This window comes from Schistocerca piceifrons, chromosome 1 (genome assembly GCF_021461385.2).
Source record: "Schistocerca piceifrons isolate TAMUIC-IGC-003096 chromosome 1, iqSchPice1.1, whole genome shotgun sequence".
Taxonomy (NCBI): Eukaryota; Metazoa; Arthropoda; class Insecta; order Orthoptera; family Acrididae; genus Schistocerca; species Schistocerca piceifrons.
The window spans coordinates 290,716,956-290,723,962 of record NC_060138.1 but is presented as its reverse complement, the minus strand read 5'-3'; positions in this window follow the sequence as shown (position 1 = coordinate 290,723,962).

Genomic DNA, 7,007 nt, shown 5'->3' with positions numbered 1-7,007 from the left:
ACAGAGGTATTCGTATGGTCCATGACGTCAGGGAAGAGGGAATAATCAAAGTGGGGATCATCTGGGATGGAAAAAATATTGGAGAGGTGAGAGGCAAAGTGGTTGGCCTTACTGAGGTTGTCAGGAAAGGGACGGTCATTAAGGAGAAGAGGGTACTGGGGGGGGGGGGGGGGGGGGGGCGGTTCCAAGTAAGGCGGTGGAAAGCAGACCTATACTTGGAAGAGTTTATGGGGAGCGTGGTGTTGAGTTGTGTACATGTCTGGCACCAGGCACGGCGTTTCTTCGCAGTAAGCAGGTTGGGGATATGTCATTGTAATTGCCGGTGGCGGGTAAGTGTATCCCGGTCACGAGTGCGGAGAAAAGAGGGGTAGAGGCGGTGGGACTCTCGAAAGAGAAGGAAGGCCTGTGGAGGCAGGGTGGGGCGGTGAGGGTGGATGGCTTTGGTGGGGATATGGGTGGCGACGGCGTCAGACAAGGTCTGGTGCAGGAAGGCAGTAGTGCGAGAGATGTCATCAGGAGATTGGAGGGCAAGGTCGTGGCCGTCAACCTGGGTGTGAATGGAGTCCCGGTAGGCCTCCCAGTTGGCACGGGAGTAATCATGGACAAGTTTAAGAGGGACGTCGGGGCGAGGAGCGTTGCGGAGATGGCGACCATTAGAGATAGTGAAGAGAACAGGAGCATGGTCACTGCCAATGAAGTCAAGGACATCTGCGGTGATGCGCCCAAGGAGGTTGGGAGAGGCAAGGACCACATCGGGAGTGGTGTTGGATTCGGGTCGGGTGTGCTGAGGCAGAGGAACCAGGTCTCCCTGGAGGGTGGTGAGAAACTGATGCCACCGCTGGAGGTCGGCAGGATCACGGCTGTGGATATTGAGGTCGGTGGCAATCACATAGGTGGAGAAGGTGCGGTCAATGTGGGCCAGGAAATCGTACAGTATGGGGGTGCGAGGGCAGACATAAATGGTGGCACAGGTGATGGTAAGGGTGGGGAAGAAGAGGATGAGGTGAGATGCTCGGCAGGATTGTTAAGGAGAGGTTGGGGCCGGACAGGGAGGTGCCTGAGGTGGCCTACAGCAACTCTGCCATGCGCCAGAGGGTACGGGTTATCGGTGCGGTGAAGAGTGTAAGGAGCCATGGAGATGGAGATACGGGGTTGAAGGAAGGTTTCATTTAGGTCGAAGGCATCCACGCGTTGCTGATGGAGGGTGTGGAGGAAGAGGAGTTTGTGGGTGGGCAGGGAGCGAATGTTGTGGTACAAGATACAATAGCATTGTTGTACCATGGGAGGGGACAGTTAGACGAGGGTGGTGAAGGGGGTGAGGGTGAAGTGGGCCTGGTTGTGGGAGTATGTGGCATAGGTGGTAAGATGGAAGATGGAACGGGCAGCGAGGGCGATTTGGGAAAGGGTGTGGGAGTGCTGGAAGGGGTGGATGTTTTGGAGCACAATGGTGATGAAACGGATGATGTCCTCTGCAGTAGGTGGAGGGCGGAGCGAGTTGTTGGGATGGATGGGGTCACCAACAGGACGAACAGGGACGGTGAGCTCAGGGGTGACCCGAGGAGGTTTCACTTTACACTTCGAGGAGTAGGTAGGTGTGGTTTGTTACAGGAGTTGCAGGAGGGGGGAGAGGTGAGGTTGGGGCAATTCTTGAGGAAGTGTGAAGCTTTGCAGTGGGGACAAGTAGGGGGGTTCTTGCAGGCAGAGGTAATGTGGTCGTTGTATGTGAGACAGCGTTGGCAGCGGTAGGATTGGACTGGGGAACGGGAGGGGTCCACCTTATGACGGCGATTGTAGATGAGGGCTCCCTCGGTGAGGAGGCAGTCAATGGAGGAGGAGGATTTGGTGAATATCCGCATGAGAAAAGTCGGCCCGGCATCACTGAAGATGCGACGGGCTGAGCGGATTTCAATGTCGGGCTGGGAGTTGAGTTCCGCCAACACCTCAGCCTCTGTGATCACGGGGCTAAGCTTCATGATCACAGCGGTGAAGGTTGGCGGACGTCAGGAAGGTTGAGGCTGACGGGGAGAGGACGGGGTGTGGTAGGGGGTGAGGGATGCACATTGGCCAAATTGGATACGGGGGATGCGGGAGAGGAGATCGGTGTGGAAGGAAGCATTGGGGGATTTAATGAGGACCGAGTCCTTGCGAGGAATCAGAAAGGAGATGGGGGCATGGGGGTAGTATCTCCGGATGGCGGGGGTGAGGGAGCGGGCATCAAGGAATTGAGGGTCAGGATTGGAGAGGATAAAGGTGTGGGTGGAAGGTGTGGTGGGGGCGGGGGTCGGGGTCATGTCCATGGGGGTGGGTGGGTCACGGGGATCGGGGGTTTTTGAGGAGATTTCGGGGGAAGGGTCAACATTCGGGCGCTTTGAAGGTTTCGTGGTCACGACTGGGTGGAGAGGGGGCTGGGGGACAGGTTGCAGGGGGAGATGGCGGGGGGCAGTACCACCCTGAGCGGCGGATGACGCAGAGGGATGGGGGTGGGTGTCACAGAGACTGTGGAACGTCGAGCCGAAATCCGTGCTGGCTGCCCAAGCAAATACAACTCACACGTCTTTTATACGACACCCAGCGTCGATGAAAGGTGTGAGTTTGTTTCCCGTTACCGACAAAATGTTTTTTTAAACAGGAATTTTACGTGTTCATACGATAGTTCGGTCCCAGATTAGCCTAGTGCGATATTTATTTTATCAATGTGAATTAGCAGGGACAGTAAAACATGAAGAATAACTCGTAGTCCAGAAGCGACTGAACAACAGCGCTATTGCGTGGCGCTAGCAGTCAGCACGGGCCAAGGGGGTGCTGTCGCTGCTAGAATAATTATTGTACTTCGTCTTTTATTGTCCCTGTTAATTCATAATCGATCAAATAAATATTGCACTAGGCTAATTCGGTGCCGCTCTGTCGAATGAGCAAGTAAAATTCCTCCTGAAAAATAATTTTGTTTGTAACAAGAAACAAAGAGAAACTTTCCTACGACACCAGGCGCCGAAAGAAAGATGTAGTGAGCAGCATTTGTTTGGGCTGAATCCAGCTACACATTGCAAAAACGATATTGCAAATATCTGCCAAAACACCAGAGAAATTGCGCCTGATGACGCTTAGGCATGGCGCTCTTTGTGCGTAAAATAGCACCTGAACTGCATGTTTTACTAGCTGAAAAAACCTTAGCATCATCACATCAGAAAGTTGGTAGATTCTTTGCCATTAACAGCTACAGTCACGAAATTTCCAGGAGAATACACCACGCTTTCTTCATTTGAAGAAAGACTCACTGCTGGGAATGAGTTGCCTTAGGCAACAGATCAGATCCTTCAACCTCTTCTGATTCTTCAAAGTCAAATACTTTTCTCTTTAAATTTTTATACCCTCCGTTGTTAGACTATTTTCCTATAAGCCAATTACATTTCTTCAGTTTCTTTTTGTTCTGTTAATCTAACTCCTTCATTACGAGTGTCCGAATCATTGGTTTAGTTTTCATAATTTGTTTTATTCCTGAAAGAGAGGCTTTAGGATAAGGGAGAACGTCTTCTGGAGATACTGCCTTACTTCTTTTGCCATTGGCCTTGACATCTTCAAAGGCTAAGAAATGTTCACATCTGCAGTTATTGTCATGTTAGAATCACCAACAGTTGAAGTAGATGGTAAATACATTCTTTGGGTAAACAAGTTGATAAGTATCAACTAGTCAAATGAGCTGGCAGATAATCTTCATTTCCAATAATATCTGTGTTCAGTTGTTCACTACCACATGCCTTGAACTGATGCATACATTTCCGCTGGTGACGGCAAGGAGTAATGCTCTGCCCAGTAGGCCACCAACATCACAGGTCATGACTGACACCTCTGTGCTTGCTATAAGAAAAAAGTGCTACATTATGGAATTTCTTGAAAGAAACAAAACTCCCAGATCAAGATGATGTAACTTGACTTGTGTGAGGTAGCAGAATAAGTAAAATAATACCATTGTCTTTTGCATATGATACTGCTAGTACGCTTGTGTAGCTTCCGTGATTGTTCAGAATCATGAGTTTATGGTGTTTTTTTGTGTCTGACTGATGTAGAACTGCTAAAAACAATTCGCTATACCCCCAAAGTGAAACTGTGACTCCACCCACAGAGCAATGTGGGACACTGTGCGAATATGATCATTAATGTGCACCTTAGGAAATGCAAGCAATGTGGTTACAGGAGTAGTTATTCTAACCATTGTCACAGCTGAACTTCTTCCAGCAGACGAAGCTTGTCCAACCGGTCTGCCGCCAGACTGGCGCAACACTTTCAGTGGCTTCTGCACAGTGGTCGCTGCTGTCTTATCCAGACGCAACATGTCTCGCAGTTAAAATTGTATTTTCTTTGAAGGAAAACCTTATTGTTGCCTAACACTTCAACATTTACGCCTGTATAATTAGGAGCCACTCATACACTTGTCTGTTCTGCTAAACGTTATGAAAGTCTGTCTAGTTTAATGAATGCCCCGAGCCACTCTGTTCCAGTTACGTTCTCTCTTCCCCAGTTCTTTGGTACAGATTTTTCATCCTCCTTAGCAAATCCACATGCAAAATTTCATGTAGTTCTTGGTAATAACAAATATCGTGTGCATAAGTGATATAGTCAGATACTGTTTTCCCACCTTTCTGAAAAAATTTAAACGTTCATTTGACAGCCGGTTTCTAGAATAAAAGACATTTCTGTATAACGTTTAAGCGTTGACCTAGGAATGCTCAAGCTTCTTTCTAATTTCCAAAATGAAATTTTTCATGGATTTGTTGAATAACTGCGTCTTTCAGCGACTCAATGATTGACTGTCTTATCCTTGGCATTATGAATTCTGTAATTCACAGCATGCCTACTTCTGAAGCTTAATAATGCTTCTATTGGTGTGTGCCAGTTAGTGTAGGAATACGTACGATGCATGTTTTTAGTGGCCTTAACTGAACCACTGACTAGTTTACCCCAAAACATATGTTTTACTTAATCCCAAACGCATTAGCGAAATATATTTTGCAACAGTATAACTTAAAGCAAAAGATTGTTTGAAAATGAGGTATGGAATGAAACTGGTAAAGCGTATTTTTAAAGGCCATCATCGTGAACGTAACTGATAGACGGCGATTTAACACAGAACGAAAAAAAGTTCAAAAAATTTACTTCGAATCGTATTAACTCTTCAGTGGTTAATAACACAGCAGCTACCTATTTTATCCAGAGAGTTGATGAAGGTCTGTGAACTCAAGATAACTAAATTTTCTAGTAACTAAGATTCCTCTGTTCCTTCATTTTTAATAGAGTGATTCAGTTAATTTCTACAGCCAGTTAACCTCACTTTATGATAAAACATAAACAATTTAAACATTAGTAAGTTACCATATTAATGAATTTTTATTTAATAATTTTCTTTTTAGGTCATGAAGTCTATTGCAGTGGAACTGATGATTTTGCAAGCTAAAAAGAATATGTACTTAGGGTACGTACTTCTTACTATCAAACGTTTTCTGCAGGAACTCTCGAAAAAAGGTAATGACAGTTCCTTGTTGTATTCCAGACCTCTGGCAAGAGCCTTAATGAAAGGTCTACGAAAATATTTGGACTTCTCATGCTAGATAAGAACCTAATCATAGTAGCAGGTTTGATACCTGTACTAAAATTTTCCTGATTGGGAGGACATGAGAGGGAAGAAGCTATTTGTTTCTTAAAGGAAGAACTGCATACAGCCCGTAAGATGGAGTACGGTGAAACATTTTCTCTAAAAAATGAAGAAACCTTTGAAGGAAATGACGAACAAGCTTTGTTTTTCAACACTGTTTCTTCAGCAACACACAAGGAGAGTTGAATAAGGCAGCTTCATACCTCTCCCATTAGTTCAACTGAAGTGAAACTTCTCATGCAGTATAGTACATCAAAACGTTTATTTTTAAAACTAAATGCAGGGATACCCACTAGTGCTCCTGTGGAACAAAGAGATTCTTTCAACCAAGACGGCCAGGCTCAGCGATAAAAAAACTTCGAAACGCAGCTGTTTTGCAGTCAGTGGTAATCTAAAACTGTAAATGGATACTGAATATGTTCGTGAAATTTATATTCATTCTTGTATCATTTTTTTAAAAACAAAGAAATATATATCGTTCTATTACATGTGGAGTTTGGAGTCTGTTTCATGAATGATGATCCTCCCTGCCTTCCTCTAACAGTGATGGTTGTTATAATGCCCATTATTTCTCAGACCACGGATCTTGAAGGTATAGGGTGAGCTGCTTCGCTTTTCCTTTGGGCACAATAGAATCGGTAACTTAATGAAGCCTGCTGAACAATGTTAGATGTAAGAGAAGGGGTTGACTAAGGCGGTAGTGAAGTTGACATGATGGATTGGGGTAGGGGACGTTGGATTCTTTTGTTCTATAAGTTAATCAATGTATTCTTTTATTGTGTTTTATCTTTGACCCATGCAGCCTTTCTATTATTAGTTTTTATTTTGTTTTGTCGTTAATCCACCATACTTAAAATTGATTGTAATTATACCAATTACTTTTTGAAAATGTAATTAATAACTGTAATTGAATGCATCTTTTTTCGTGTAGTTGTAATTGAATCCAATTACTAGTACTTTTGCCAACACTGGGAACCTGATTCTGTGCTCCTTCTGCAGCCAAAGCACCGCATTTCAAGTTCAGCAATCTTTCGAAATTTTATAAATATCATGTTGCCTATCTGCTCATTATGTTTCCTTAGCGTTCATTGATTCTAACTGGATTTCTGAATCACGTCTAAAAATGGTCACTTGTATCATGAGGTAAAAATGTGAGACGAAAAGATTAAATGGGTCGCGCAGTAATTGATTGTAGCCTAGAAATTCTTAGTAATGGGACTGAAAACGTTTGACTTGAGTGACGAGGTCCTTCGGACGGTTTCTACGCTGTGGCTTAAAAGTGAAGGGTACATCAGCGCTCTACATCTACTTAAAAACTGAAAATTGTAAATGATAAATAGCTGGCTGGAGGCGGCAAGCT